This window comes from Tursiops truncatus, chromosome 7 (genome assembly GCF_011762595.2).
Source record: "Tursiops truncatus isolate mTurTru1 chromosome 7, mTurTru1.mat.Y, whole genome shotgun sequence".
Classification (NCBI taxonomy): Eukaryota; Metazoa; Chordata; class Mammalia; order Artiodactyla; family Delphinidae; genus Tursiops; species Tursiops truncatus.
Window position 1 is genome coordinate 6,969,013 of NC_047040.1, and position 15,779 is coordinate 6,984,791.

The 15,779-nt window shown below is 47.4% G+C and overlaps 1 protein-coding gene across 2 annotated transcripts in view; it reads right to left on the reverse strand.

The window, feature by feature from the left end:
* Nucleotides 1-15,779, reverse strand: part of INPP5D (inositol polyphosphate-5-phosphatase D) — a 132,276-nt gene that overhangs the window by 94,084 nt on the left and 22,413 nt on the right. The gene's annotated exons all lie outside the window — the stretch shown is intronic.

The window sequence follows — 15,779 nt, forward strand, 5'->3', positions numbered from 1 at the left end:
GTGATCTCCGGTATAATCTATATAGATTTCAATAAAGCACTTTGTGATCTTCATCCGTGATCTTTTGTTGAGAACCACATGGAGGAATATTGGCTAGGGTGAGACGATGCCATTGTCATCCTGGACACAGGTTTCAGCTGCTATTGGGGTCTCCCTCTCATTTACGTCAGTGATTCTGATTAGGATCCAGGAGGTGGACTTACCAAAGTGTGGCTATCACCAAGCTAGGAGGCATTTCAAATATGCTGGGTGACAGACAGAACCAGGTCAAAGCAGAGCTCAGTGATCTGGAGCAAGGGGCTGGGTCAGAGAGAAGGCCCTGCTGGGCACTGACAACCTGGCTATACTTATCAGCGGCCCATCCACTCTGCCATTCCAGTTTGGGCATCGTTTGGTTGGTGCCTTCCTCTTGTCACTGCCATTTTTCTCCTTTTTCCCCCTTTAATTAAAATTTTTATTTCCTTGTCTTTGTTATGCATCCTCCTTCCAGAGCAGAAACATCCTCAGAAATCGGGAGCAAGGCAACAGTGACTGCTATTGCCACTAATCTGCATCACTGTGGGCCCCAGCCAGCATGAAACAAGCCAAAGCAACTTTCTTCCCCTCAGATTACTTGTATTGAAAAGAAGGGACAAGTTTATCATTATCTGCGGACAACAAGATCACGTACCTAGAGAAGCCAAAAGAATACGTTCAAAAAATGATTAAAACTCATAATTCAGAAAGATAGGTAAGATCACCCTATAGACACCAACAAAACCCAGTCAGAAAATGTCACGGAAAAAACAGGTTCTGTTTGCCAAGGTAACTAAAACTACATCACACCCAGTAACAATGAAGATATAAGAACTATATGGAGAAAATATAAAAGACAGCACATGAGAGAGAAAAAAGAAAACCTGAATAAATGGAGGGATATGCCATGTTCTCTGATAGGACACGACTGTATAAGGACACGATTGTATAAGGATTGTATGAGGATAATTAATCTATGAATTCAATGTAATTATATAAAAATTCCAACCGGATTTTTTTAGGGCACTTAACAAGCTGATTGTAAAACTCACCTGGAAAAGAAAATGCATGGAAACCATCAAAGAATAAAGAGAGGAACAATAAATAGAACTCAGTCCACTGGATACACACAATAAAGCCACAACAACAAAAACATTACGGAACAGCAGCAAGAATAGATTCCTCCAGTCAGAGGAACAGAAGGAAGATTCCCTACATTAGGACTACATGAATTTAGCATGTGATAAGATGGCCTTGTGAATCAATGGAAAAAGGATGTATTGTTTAATATATGGTGTGGCTATCCATTCAGAGGATGGGGTTATATTCTCTATTTTGTACCAAATGCAAAAATAAAGAGCTAAACATAAAAGCTTATTATAAAAGTGTTAGGAGAAAATAATATTTTCCCTGGATAAGTAATATTGAGATAAGTGATTCACAAAACCCAGAATCCGTAAATGAAAACATGTGACTACAAAAAGCTGTAAACTTCCACATGACAAACTAACCATAAACGAAGTTTAAAAAAAATGACAGGCTGGGAGAAAATATTTACATTAGAACTAACACAAAATTAATATACAAAGCATATGAAGAGCTTTTTATAATCAGAAAGATTTTTAAAAGGGAAAAAACTGACAAAGAATATATATAGCCAGTTCACAGGAAAAGAAATACAAATAGCCAATGCCTATGTGAAAATATTCTTATCCTCATTTCTAAAGAAGAAAATGCAAAATAAAATATTGAGATTGCATATTGTATCCACCGTTTGATGAAAATAACAGACACTGGTAACGTCCAGTATTGAGAAGACGTGGGGACATGCTGGGTGCAAAGTGGCATCAGATGGCAAAGATGGCTCATTGGAAGAGGCTTTTGCAAGGTGCTTTGGCTGTATCTATCAATACAATAAAAACATGCATTCCCTCAACCTAGTAATATCTCATCCTGAAGAGAGCTTGTACATGTGCACAGCACAGACCAACCTACTGCTTATTGCAGTATTGTTTTTTGTAGTAATAGCCAAAAAAAAAAGGACATTGTCTAAGAGTAGGAGGATGAACTATATTGCATGGCAGTTGAAAAACACTAACTCAAATATATTATTAACTTGGCTAGATCTCAAAGATACATTGCTAAGGGAAGAAAGCGAATTGCAGAACAATATGAAAACATGATCCCATTTATTAAAAAAAAAACAAAACCCTGTATATTTGTACAGGCTCACGTTTCTATGTAAATGCACCCAAAATGGCAAATGCCACATCTGGCAGTGGTTCCCCTTGCAGAGAAGAGAGGCGGGTGGGGATGGTGAGGGCAGACTTTCACTTTCTACTCTCTGTGCTTCTGTTTTGTTTGAATGCTTTTAAAAAATATATTCATGTTTCCCTTGGGTTGAAAAAGAAAGCAAAAAGAAAAAAAAAAAAAAGAAAAAGAATAAGAAAGAAAACAGTAGCATCTGTTGTAAGCAGACCTGCCATCCCCGGACAAGGGTCTTGACGCTGGGGTCTCTCCACCTGCCCCTGACCTGGTGACCCGGAAGAGTTTCCGCCTGAGAACAAGCAGGGGGCTTTGGGGGCCCTGCCTTGGGGGCTTTGTCCCCGTTCACACAGCATGGCCACCACTAGTAGAGCTTTACATAATAATAACAACAAATTTTTCAAAAAACCAAAAAATTACCCCACCACCCAGTTTTTGCCCTGGGTGGTTTAAATTCAACACATATGCTTTTCCCAGAGGGGTGTAGGGAATAAAAGGTAATTAAAAAAAATTTTCCTTTGCAAAACATTGTGAATGTACTGAGTGCCACAGAATTGTTCACGTTAAAATGGTTAATTTTGAGTTATGTGAATTTCACCTCAATTTGTACAAAAAACAACAAAAACAAACAACCACCACCCTCCTAGGGCACCCTGCCATCTACAGAACAGACTCCAAACTCCCAGTCCAGTGCTCAAGCCCTTTGTATCAGTCTGATCTCAAACTTTTTCCCCCCAATTTTGTCTGCTGGTACTCCTGTTTGGGACCCCATGTGACAGCAACATTACCCCCAAATTTTCTGAGATAATCCTGTTTCTTGTAATAGAAAAATTTTAAATAAAGACAAGAAGTGAAAATTTTTATAAAGTATTATTATAAAAGTTATAGCTTGGCCATGGTTAAAAAGAATTAAAACAGCACTAAAGGTATACATTGAAAAGTAGAAGCCCTCCTGCCGTTGGTAACCCACAATGGTAACTCCTAGTCTTGCCACACTGTTAAGATATCTTCTCAGATATCTTTCCTGTCAACTCTGATATATGTGTAATACTGTGTATATATTCTATCCCTCAGCAAATAAAACCCAAAACTCTCATACGTTAATATCATCCGGCACCTTCTTCTTTTAAATTTTGGAGATATTTCCAACCTATTACACACAGCTCTACCCTAACTTTTTAAACAACTGGTCAGACTATACTACATGTAACCATTCCCAATTCATCACATTTACCTGGCTTGCTGATTCTTCTTGGTCCCCATTTTGATGTGAGGCTGCAGTGAATGTCCTTGTACATGTATCTTTGCTCATGTGACCTGTTGAACACATTCCTGGGGGGAGGGTGTCATTCCTCATGGGGACCAGGTGCCACAGATGTTCTTGGATATTGACAATTTGCCCTCCAGGGCGTTAGCCCCGAGGTGCATTCCTGCCCATCCGACGTGACTCTTACTGCCATTTCCCCCACCTCTGCATGGTATTCAGAATCTAACATCTATCTACACGAATCACTTGAGGATCTTGTTTAAATGCTGATCCTGAACCAGTAGGTCTGGGCCTGATTCTCTGCGTTTCTAACACGCTCCAGGATGATGCAGATGTTGGTCCGCGGACCACACTTCGAGTAGCAAGGCTCTAGAGCAATGTTATCCAATAGAAATAAAATGTGAGCCTTCCATGTGATTTCAAATTTTCTAGTAGCCACATTAAAAAGAATTTTCAAAATAATCAGGTGAAACTAATTTGATGATTAGGCTTTATTTAACCCAATACATCCCAAATATTAGGATTTCAATGGGCAATAAATAACAAGTTATGAGATATATTACATTTTTTTCTTTTGTTGAAAAAAGGCCTTTGAAATCTGGGGTGTATTTTACTAACCACATTTCATGTGCACGACTGCCACATGCGGCCAGTGGCGGCTGCATGGCCCAGCTCTGGAGAATCTCCTGGGCTCTACCAGGTGGGGGAACAATGTCTCTTTCTCAGACCCCTGGGAACGGCACAGGGCTAAGAGGGTCGGAGGCAGGAGAGGGGCACCAGGAGGCAGTAGTGAGAACACACTTATCAGCCAAAGGATGTATGGCCTGAAGCCGCCACTAGACTGGCAGTAGGAAGGAATTCTGGATGCATAAGGACTCCAAGCAACGATGCTATTATTATTATTATTATTATCACTATCTGTTCTTAGGCAAGATTCCCAATAACTTTTCTTTACATTAAAAAGAAAAGAGATATAATTGACAGACAACATTATATTAGCTTCAGGTGTACACGATTTGATGTACATATTGCAAAATGATTACCACGATACGTCTGGTTAACATCTATCACTGCACATATTACAGTTTTTTTCTTATCATGAGAACTTTTAAGATCTACTCTCTTAGCGACTTTCAAATATACAGTACAGTGTTATTAACCATAGTTGCCAGGCTGTACATTACATCCTCAGGACTTATTTTGTCTTATAACTGGAAGTTTGTACCTTCTGACTACCTTCACTTTTAAAGGGAATCACAGCACACTTAAAATTGTGCACTGTTCACTTTAGCTGACCAGGCATGATACTGTTATTGCCAAATTTTTGCAAATCTTTTCTCCCCCCAATACTGCAGGACTGTTGACATTTAAAGATAGCCTGAGTGAGTACTCAAAGTGCTTAAGATAAGGTCCTTAAGACTATTTTTAAGATACCAAATATATTACAGTTTCGAAAGTTAAATTTTAGAGAAACACATAATACAGTGACAGTTTCCCAAGAAGCAAGGCATGTTTCAAGGTCAGGGGATTTTATTTCTGTTTTATATTTTCAATTTGAACTTCCTCACCCTTACTTGCTACTTTCCTAAAAGAAAAAGCAGAGACAACAAATACTGATCTGCAGGAATCCTTCCTTCTTAATACAGAAAAAAGAAGACTTAACTCAGAGAGTAATTTTGTGGTCCAAGCCGGGCCGTGTAAACCACAGGACCTCGTGCTGCACTCAGATTGGAAATGTGCTTATTTCTCCATTTCTCTCAGGACACGCTACTTGATTTATCTTTCTGCTTCTTCCTGTGTAACCATTTTCATCATGGAGTCCAAATTTGTTCACCCATGCCAGCAGGAATAAACCCTTTTAGGTGCAAAGCATGGGGCTGAAGGGTGCAGACAGCTGAGCGTGGTGTGGGGATGGGGAGTGCTGGGGGAGGTGGCCCTGGCCACCTGGGGGCCAGAGACTGTCACAGGCCTGGGGCTCCGTGATTTCACTCAGTCCACCTCAAGATTGAGGAGGGGGTGGGGGGTGGGGAAGGAAGGAGAGTTTCTAAGTTCTCCTCCACCTCCAGTATGCAAAATTTGCCTTTAAAATAGCCATTTCCCTCTGACACATGCAATGAAGGAAGCTCTTCTTGTTCACTGTTTCCATTTCCCCTTTTCTCTCACCCCCAGCAAAGGTCCTGCTTAGCTTGAAAGGGGACCTTTTTAGGTTTAAAGAGGCTGCCTGGTTTAAACTCCTCCCCTGAAAGAAGTGAACCACACATCTCTTGGCACTGCTTGGATAGAGCAAGTATTTATACTTGTACAAGCTCATCGATACTAAAAACCTGGACTAATCATTACCTTTCAAAAGGCTTCATGGCCCCAGTGGTCCTGGGAACAGGAGCATTCTCATTGCTGGGAGCTTAGGAGGGATATTTTTAGCCTTAATTACATATCCCTGAGATGCTTTTCTTTCCAGCTTGCTTTTCTTTTCTTTTTGTGAAACTCTCAAGGTGCTCTGAGAGAAGACAGAAATGACAGCTGGCAGACAAGCTCTGTGTCCTTAGCCTGGGAGTCAGTTTGCAGAAGAGCAGCCTCGGGGCAGGTGAAGCCTGGAGCATCTCCTGATGAACCTGCAGCGCCCCCCCACCCAAGCTCCCCTGCTGCCTTTACCTCATCCCAGACCCGTCCTGCTGCACCCACTGCGCCCCTGCCACAGAGCAGATTATGAAACGGCTGCCCCCCATCACTCCCCTCTCCTCTCCGTTGACGTCACTGCTATAGAAGGAATCATAGAATTCTAGAGCATGCAGGCATTTGGAGGTCTCTAGTCCACTCCCCTCCTGTTACAGGTGAAGAAATGAAAGCCATTCCTCCCTGCTCATACTATAAATTTACACCTCATTCAAAAGTTTAGCAAATACTAATCGAGCACCTACTCTGTACCAGCTGCTCTCCTAGGAGCTGCAGACACAGGGGTGAGCAAGACAGATGAAGCCTTAGCTCCCCTGGGTCTTCCATCCTCATGGTGGAGACAGATGACAAATGAGTAGGCCAATAAATCACAAAGACAGTCGCCATGGTGGCCAGAACAGTAGCCCCTCAAGGACACCCACTTCCCCATCCCTGGAACCCGTGAAGGCATTTTGTTATGGGGTGTGGGGGAATTAAGATGCACAGGGAATTAAGGTTGCTAATGACTGACCTTGAGATAGGAGGATTATCTTGAATTATTTAGGTGGACCCAATCGAATCTCTTGAGTACTGAGAGGTAAATTGGAGCAGCACTTTCAAGCCAAGTCCAGTTGGGCCTTTCAGTTAATGAGTGGTCATGAAGGCTGCCCTGGGCTGGGCTCTAGGGCAGACACAGAGGCAAATGAGACCCTCACCTTGTTCCCGAGGCACCCACAGTTCACAGGGGTCGACAGCCAGGGCTGAGCACCACCCCACAGGGCAAGGGCTTGGTAGCAGGAAGAGGGGAAGTGCTTGGGAGCACAGAACAGAGGGTGATGATTTTCTGGAGCGTGGGCTGGGACATTCATTTCCTCCTATTGAAGAGGAACTCTTTTTGCTGTAGAAGATTCCTAAAACACCTCTACTTCAAGCTCTAGACCTGGGGTGCAGGGGATCATCTTGCTGAATGCTTGCCATCGGTCTCTAAACTGAATGTCCCGTGAGGACAGGGACTGTGCCCAACTAACATGTGCTGAATGAGTGAGGATGAATCAATGGATGTGGGGCATCTCAGCTAAGTCATTCTGGAACATGGACGGGAGGTACGGCTGTAACACCGCCTGGACTGAACTTAACAGGAGGGTCACCTTGAGCCTCATTCAAGAAGGTTAATGGCTCAAATGCTACACAACTCACAGCTGGTTCCAAGGCTGGGGCCAGCCTTCAGGGGTTGGGAAAGCAAAGGCCAGTAGCCGAACATGGCGGCAGCGTCAGATTTAATCTGGTGCTCACCCTCCAGCCAGGAGGCCCCATTGGACTCCTCCATGACTAACAGCCCAGCCAAGGAGGGGAGGGTGGCCTTGCCCTTAAGCCACAGCGTGGCGGGTCAGGTGATATCCCTATTCTGTCACTGACCAGTTGTATGAACCGAGCAAACAGTGTTTTCCCACCTGAGCCTTAGTTTCCTTGTGTTTAAAATGGGAGTACTGTTAAGAACACCTCCCTCCCAGGATTAAAGAATGTATATTAAGTGCCTGGCTCCTAAGAAGGGCTCAATAAATGGGGACAATGGTGAAAAGAGATAAGGTAAGTCCCGGGGAGGGTCGGTTATAGGACCTTCCCTGGCCCCTCTGGTATCCTCAAGTTCTCTCTCACTGCTGCCCAGAGGGACGCAGGGACCAGCCCCTGCCCTGAGCGCCTGCATCTGTCTTCCCCAGTTCTTCAACTGGCCCAAAGAGCAGACCTAGGACTCAAGTGGGTCCTCATACAAAGAGGACAGAGGGGCCTGAACTTGGCACCTCCATCCCCTCCCCACTCCTGGGCCGTGATCTGGGGCCAGTCGGGATTCCTGGCCACTTATTCTTCTTTCCAAGTCCTCCTGCACTATCATGTACCAGTCTCAGGACTCCTGAATCTTTTGTGTCCCCAAGTGTCAGCACTTTCTCCCTCCCCTGAGCCTGGCGTCCTCAGTCCGCAGGCCTGGGCTTCTGCCTGCATAGTTCGCCTGGGTGTTGCTCAGCTGACCGGCCTCCGTGCCTCTCTCCCCACTTCCTAGTTATCATAAAACCATCACTCGTTGGGTTACGCACGTGTCTGGCACTGCGTGCTTCACACAAACCATCTCTGGTCCTGGAAATCTCCCTACGTGAGTAATGCCATTATCCCCATAGTTCAGATGAGGAAATGGGGGCTGGAGAGAATAAGACCCAGAGGAAGGCTTCTCTCAATCCTCTGCTGCAGGAACTAGTAAAACATCCTGGGAAGCATCTGACATCATCACATGGATGTGAAAAGGCAAGGCCTTTCTGACCCAGAAGTGAAAATCCACAAGAAGAAAATGGGAGAGGTGAACAGACAACAGCACCAGTTAAAGAGGGAGCTCAGCCAGTAATGCAGGCTGGCTCCAACACGGAAAACTCCGTGGTGACATTAAAATCCACATGGGAGGGAGTGACAGCAAAACGAAGACTGTGGAACAGAGAACCTGCCCAGGATGCAGAGGCAATTGACAAGGAATGAAAAACGAGTGCCAAGTCAGTAGCTATGGTGGATAGTGCGGACCCAGTTAAGAATGATAACAGCAGCAAGGGCAAATCAGGTCCTAATTTTAAGTGAAACATACAGTCGTTCTACATTTTTTTTTTTTTTTTGCAGTACGCGGGCCTCTCACTGTTGTGGCCTCTCCCGTTGCGGAGCACAGGCTCCGGACACGCAGGCTCAGAGGCCATGGCTCACGGGCCCAGCCGCTCCGCGGCATGTGGGATCTTCCCGGACCGAGGCACGAACCCGTGTCCCCTGCATCGGCAGGCGGACTCTCAACCACTGCGCCACCAGGGGAGCCCAGTTCTACATTCTTAAGGGTGTCAGCAGAATTAATTCATTCAGTAAATATCTACTGAGTGCCCACTATATGCCAGGAACAGTTCTAAGACCGGCAGTACAAAAATCAATTAATAAGTATATAAAGTCAGGTACTTACAAGTGCCATGAAGAAGGTAAAGGAAGGTAAGGGGTTCGGGAGCCGTAGGTGGGCGGCAGGAAGCAGGTAGATATTTTTATGGAGTAATTAGGGATTCTTTTCTTTTCTTCTCTTTTCTTTTTTTAAACATCTTTATTGGAGTAAAATTGCTTTACAATGGTGTGTTAGTTTCTGCTGTATAACAAAGTGAATCAGCTATACATATACATATATCCCCACATCCCCTCCCTCTTGCGTCTCCCTCCCACCCTCCCTATCCCACCCCTCTAGGTGGTCACAAAGCACTGAGCTGATCTCCCTGTGCTATGCGGCTGCTTCCCACTAGCTATCTATTTTACATTTGGTAGTATATGTAAGTCCATGCCTCTCTCTCACTTCGTCCCAGCTTACCCTTCCCCCTCCCTGTGTCCTCAAGTCCATTCTCTACGTCTGCGTCTTTATTTCTGGGATTATTTTGTTAGAGGAAAGACTCTCTTCTGTTGGGTAGCTTTAAGTAGCCTCTTAATGTACTAAGGTTAGACCCAGAACCTGATCTTGAGAGCGAAGTTGAGAGAAGACGCTAAACCATTCTGCAAGAAGCAAGTTGTTGCTAAAATATTGATTGGTTTTTATGCTTTTTCTGGTTAGAGCTGGAGAAAGGGGTATCGACCCCTAGGATGTGGGGCATGGAGACAAGTCACTGCAAGTGTCTGAGCGGGATTGGAGCGGGCCTGGCAACACGGCGCAGGCCACGGCGGAAGAGAGGGGAGGGTCGGGGATATGAGTGTCAGATCATGGATTATGAGCTTCTGGTGCAGTGAAACTTGATGTTCAGTTAAAAACTTTCTTTTCCTCTTTTGAAATTCCCCGAGGATAGGCCAAACGTTTGCATATTAAGGTACTTTTTGCTGCAGGTAACAGAGAACCCCAATGCAACTACTTGAACAAAGAGGAATTAATTATCTCACAAACAGGAAGTCTAGAGGCCAGGCAATGACCAGGCTGGTTAATTCTGCTTGGTGAATTCAATGGCATCATTGAGGACCCAGGTTCATTTCATCTTCCTGCTCTGTCCTCTGCATACTGGCCTCCCTTTCCAGCTACTTCCCCTCCTGGTTGCAAGGTGGCAGCAGCAGCCCCAGCTATCACATCCTACGACAGCTTCCAAAGGTAGAAAAGGGACCATTTCATCCTTGGGTCTCCTTCTAAGACAAAAGAAATCTTTACCAGAAGCCCTGTGGAACACTTCCCTTCACATCTCATTGGTTACTAGTGCATGCTACTCCTATCAATTACGTTATATTACATTATCCCTGTACCTAAACCCACCAACCACAGCTAGTGTTGGTCCCCATGTGGGCTCTGCTTCGGGCAACAAAGAGGAAATGGTCCCATGTCCTGTGGCAAGGTGGACTAGAAGTCCTGGAGCATGAGAAGCAGGGACAACGTGGCCAGCGGGGAGGGGGGAAGAGTAAAGACAGTCATTTGGAGGTAGAGAGGGCAAAGAGAAACCAGAAGAGCTGGAATAAAGACTTACTCAAGGGACTTCCCTGGTGGTCCAGTGGTTAAGACTCTGTGCTCCCAATGCAGGGGGCCCGGGTTCAATCCCTGGTCAGGGAACTATGTCCCGCGTACCACAACTAAATATCTCGCATGCCACAGCTAAGACCCGGCACAGCCAAATAAATAAATTAATTAAAACAAAACAAAACAAAAAACCCCACAAAACTTACTCAAAGACCAAACAGAAGAAGAGCCTTCTGAGCCAAAGAAAGACCCAGGTTTGCAAAGCGAAAAGGCTGAACACGTTCCCAGAACTACTGATGAAAGGGAAATGATAAGGGTGGTGAAGAATCCCCACCAGCTTCAACTCAAAACAAGGAAAAAGCCTGGTTCCCTATAGTGGGACTGGTACCAGCTTGACCTTGGATTTTGTATCTGGGGCTATTTGTAACTCATAAATTTCTGACAGCAGTAGAACACCACCTCTATAGAATTTTGAGGGGAAATTCGGTCCCCAAGAATTTCATCTCCATCAAATTTCCTTTTCAATCTGAAGGCAACTGGAAAATGTTCTGAGATGTTCAGAAGCTTGGAAAACAGACCTGTCCTTGTTCTACAGCAGGTTAAACTAAAATGAACTGAGATGAAATTACATTAAAATGCACGCTTCTAGAATGTGGCAGCGATGGCCTAAAGGGACTGCTTGGCCTCTGTGGGGCCTGCCGGGCCCCCTGCCCTCAAGCATGGCCGCGGAGTCCTGCGACGTGGCCCCGGCCGCGTATGGCTTCTGTCGCCTGTGCCTCTTCTGCTCCCTCTTGTGCAATGTCAGGAAGTGTGTTCTCGAGCCACATCCTTCGCCCGGCAGCTCAGACGGAATCTTTACTTCACTTGGTGACCACTCAGAACAGTAACAGCTGCCACCCTCTTCCTGAGCTTAATAACAATGGCTCAACCGTCAACCCTCCTGGACACTTGTGACGGAACGGCTTTTAGAAAGTTGTTTTGTTTTCTCTCTCCAAAAGCCACACTGCCCAGAGCAACGTGACAGCCACCATCGGGGAGCAGGAATTGAGCCATGAGTCTCTCACCCGAACAGCTCAAAGCGCCGGGGTTTTCTTCTAAATGGGGAAAGGAGACCGAGAGTCTATGAGGCTCATGGTTTCCAATTCCCTCTTCACCTAAACTTGCCTTAAAACCTGTGCGTGTTCCGCTCTTGATTTCAACAGTCAATATCCTGCGTAGAATCTCAACGCTGAGAAAAGACAGGGAGTTTGTAGTGAATGTATCGCTGTGATGGGGGGCCAGGGGCAGTTTTTATTTTCTGCTTTATTCTTCTTGGTAGGAAGGATGTGAGAAAAACAGCAAGAGTTGAAGGGTCGTAGGAATGGAGCCGAAGGGCCCCATCCACTTGGACTGTGGCGTCGGGCCGTTTACGTGACAGCCCTCGGCCCTCCCCTCAGTTCTGCTCAAGCTGGCCCATCAGGACTGCACGTCCCGCCTTGAACTTGGGCCTTGATGTCCCAGGGAGGAGGGTCATTGCAAAAGGCAGTGGGAGCCTCAGAGTTCATTCCAGGGAGTGCCACTTCCCTGTCCACGGCGGGGAGGGAGCCTGGGCCTTATGAGAAACCCACACTCTCGGTGCGGGAAACTCAAGGCTGAGGGGCTGGGCGCACCCGCCTTCCTCTGGCCTCACAGGGTGGCGCTCAGAGCCCTGCCCACCCCCAGCACCGGCAGCTCAGCCTCCAGTCTGGAAGATTCTCAGGGTCAAGGGTGGCTGTTGAACAGCTACTTAACAAATCCACGGGCTGCTGAGAAAACTGTGGAAATCCACAGCCCAAGAAGCAGAGCTGAGGGAGCCTGATTGCCACGAAAACTGCCCCCTTCCTGCCACCCCTAGTCACTGACTAGAACCTTCTAGAACACCGCCTGTGTCCCTTCCCCTCCCCTTCTCTGCTGCCTCTGTGCCCCACGCCTGTTTCCATCTTTTCTTCTGTCAGAACTGCCCACCCCACTCACCTCTACCCCTCCCTCGTTCTTCCTTCACTTTTTCTTCCTCCCTCTTAGCTTTCTCTTTCCTTCTCTCCTTTTCCCTCTTTCATTCGGTCCTTCCTTCTTTCCTCTCTCTTCATTGTCTTTCTCCTTCTCTTTCCATCCCATTTCCCGCCATTCTTCCCTCCTCCCTCAGTGGAGCACAAGGTAGAACTGACTTATGCTGGTTCACAGATGCCATCGTCCCTTTGGAGGTCTGTTCCCTCTCACAGCAAATAAAGACGGTAACGGCCATGCAACTCCCCAACGCCGGCCACTCCCCGGGGCTGGGTATTTTACACGCACCCTGGGAGGCATGTGCGTGATTCCCACTTTCCAGTAGAGTCACACTCTCGCCCAAGGCCGCATGGCTGGCACACTCTTGACTTGAACCAGCTGGGAACAGGGTGGTCTGCTTGAGTTCCAGGTGCCTCACTGATTTAGCCCAAAGGCCAAATGTTACGTGTGATCAAACGTTATCAATATTTACAACGGTGGCAGGAAAAGAGGGCTCTCCCTTTGAGAGGCTACCTCTCCCTGTCTCCCTGTCCTCCTGGGGCAGAGTCTGTCCTTCTCTAAGGGATTCAACACCTAGCTGGGTTTGGACACACTTTCTGGGGTCCAAGAAAGACGGCTTAGCCGGGCAGGTCTGGAGACGGGGCCCGAGGCCTTGCTTCTGCAGGGCTCAGCCACGTCCATGCTTAAAGCACGGGGGTTGAATGAAGTTACAGCTTACACACTTCCCTCCCATCTCTGATTTTTTGTAAGTCAGAGAAAGGTGGAGTGAGAACGAAGTAACCAGGCGTCAGGATCGCTCCCCTTCCTGAGCCTCATGGACTGTCACGGGCCACAACCCGCGGTCGACTTCATGAGGTCGCTCTGCAAGGAATGAAGACCGAGTGGCTCTTTGGTTTTGTCAGAAAGCCAGAGGCCCCAGTGAGAAGAGCTATAAGGTAATTAGAATAAGATGAAAGCTTCTGCTGCTTCACTTGGCAACGTTTCAGGCCAGATTCTTATGCGGGGAGCCTCCTATTCTGGTAGCACCAAACAGATTCAGGTGTAAGGAATGAGTTATTTAGAAACTGTGGCTAAGCTCAGAAAAGAGTATGAGGTTTTGCCTCAACATGAAAAGAGGAACTGGATTTAAAATAAACCCCGAACGGTAACTACTGGGGCTCGACAACCCGGAGACGCGGCCTAACAGTGCGCGTGCGTTAACCTGCTCGTGGGTGCATAGCTACTCTGATCATCTCGTGAGGTGCTGTATTTTTATAGGAAGGTGTATCCTTAAGAGTGAAAATTGCCTAGGTCCCCCAGCTCCCTGTCCCCTGGTTACCTGGTGTTGGCCACCAAGGAGGTCCCGGGCCCAGTGCTGGGGTCGGGGGCAGACCCGTCTAGCAGGGTGCCAGCTCTTCTGTGACACCTGCCTGCCCACCACCCTGGCTGGGCCTCAGGTAACCATGCTCTGTCCCCACAACTCTACCCCCTTCTACGAGCCATAAGCGGGCCCCTGCTCCATACACAGACCTGCAAGGGCCCCTGCAGAGGAAGCTGTTGATGGGGCCGAGCCAACCGTACTCCCTCTTGGGACTGGCAACTCAGGAGTGAGCCTGTTGGTGGGGAAGGGCAGACCCACTGAGAAGGGCTGAGTCGTGGCAGGTAGCACCTGGGCTGCAGGGCCCCAACCCTTCTGGTCCCAGGCCCCAGCCTTCTCCCTCCTTGCGCCGAGCATCTCCACCAGGGCCGCCCGCCCCCCTTGCATAAGTTAGCCAAAGCAAGTCTCTGTTCTTTTCAACCCCCAAAGCCTGATGAGGCCCCAGCTGCTGCAGGACTGGCAGCCGTTCCCAGGAACATGCGACGCCACGGCAGCAAGAGGTAAAGGCCAGAGGGAACAGACCTAGACGCAGTCTAGACGTATACAAGCCGTGCGTACAAACTCTATAGAAGCCACAAAGTCATGTCTTTTCCAGCTTAAGGCCTAGTCATACTTAAATTCTTCTTCCCTTTGAAGGAATAGAAGAAAACCACAAGGGGAAAAAAGATCAAAAGCACCAACTAACTTTTAACTTAAGAGAGTTTAGACTCCTTTCAGCAAACCACCTATCAAGGACGCCAACCTCTGTGGGAAAGTCCATGCAGTCCTAGACTTGGAAAAAATTCGAGGCCAGTGAGCCCCACTGCCTGCCCCGGGCAGGCCTCCCTTCAGGTGGCCTCATCCCTGATGGGTGAGGAGCCCATAGGAGAGGCAGCCATCCCACTGATGAGTGGTTGCCAAGTCTTGAAAGAACCGTCCAACATTAAGGTACCAACGTTTGTCCCTGGTGCCGAGGCTGAGACATGGGGGCATCCTAGACGATCCAAAAACATTCCAATGAATGCTCTTTAGATACCAGTGCAGATGCATGTATGTACAGGAAGGACGAAGAAGCCAGAAGCAGCGCTCAGCCTGACCTCTAGGACATGAAGCAATTCTGCTTGAGCCCAAACTTGCATCCCCAGGGAAGCCCTGCAGCACAGCCCCAGCCTCCGAGAAGGCAGCGTCGTGATCACCTGGGTTGGCTCACGCGTGGCCCCGAGGTCTCTGTCTCTGTCCCAAGTGGCTCACTGAAATGATTTCTTTGATCCCCATAAATAGTCTCCCAGAAGCTTTCTACTCAACACAACTCCCTCTTGACACATTTCCAGTGATTTGTGCCCCAGGGACCTGCCTATTGTCCTGCCCTTGATTCCAGCTCCGTCTGTACCGCTGCATCCGACTTCTGCACAAAATGCATGGTTCCCTTCACCTCCGGAATCAGTGATTACATGCCACCTCGCCCCTTCCACCTCTACTTTCTTTTCAACTAAACCCCACAGACTCTGTCGCTGCTTCTCCACGACATGGTGTCCCAACCCTTCTCTATCCTGGCTGCTCTGCTTGGCACGTGGGTGGGGCACTCTGCCTGTGGGTGCCTCTCACGAAGGGCTCAAGAGCTGAGTGTGACTCCTCTGCTCCCACCGTGGACACCGAGAGCATCACCCCCTTTTTCCTGCCCACCCCCTGCTCTCTTGGTGCAGCCAGATTACATATAGCTCCCCTGGCCTCCACAT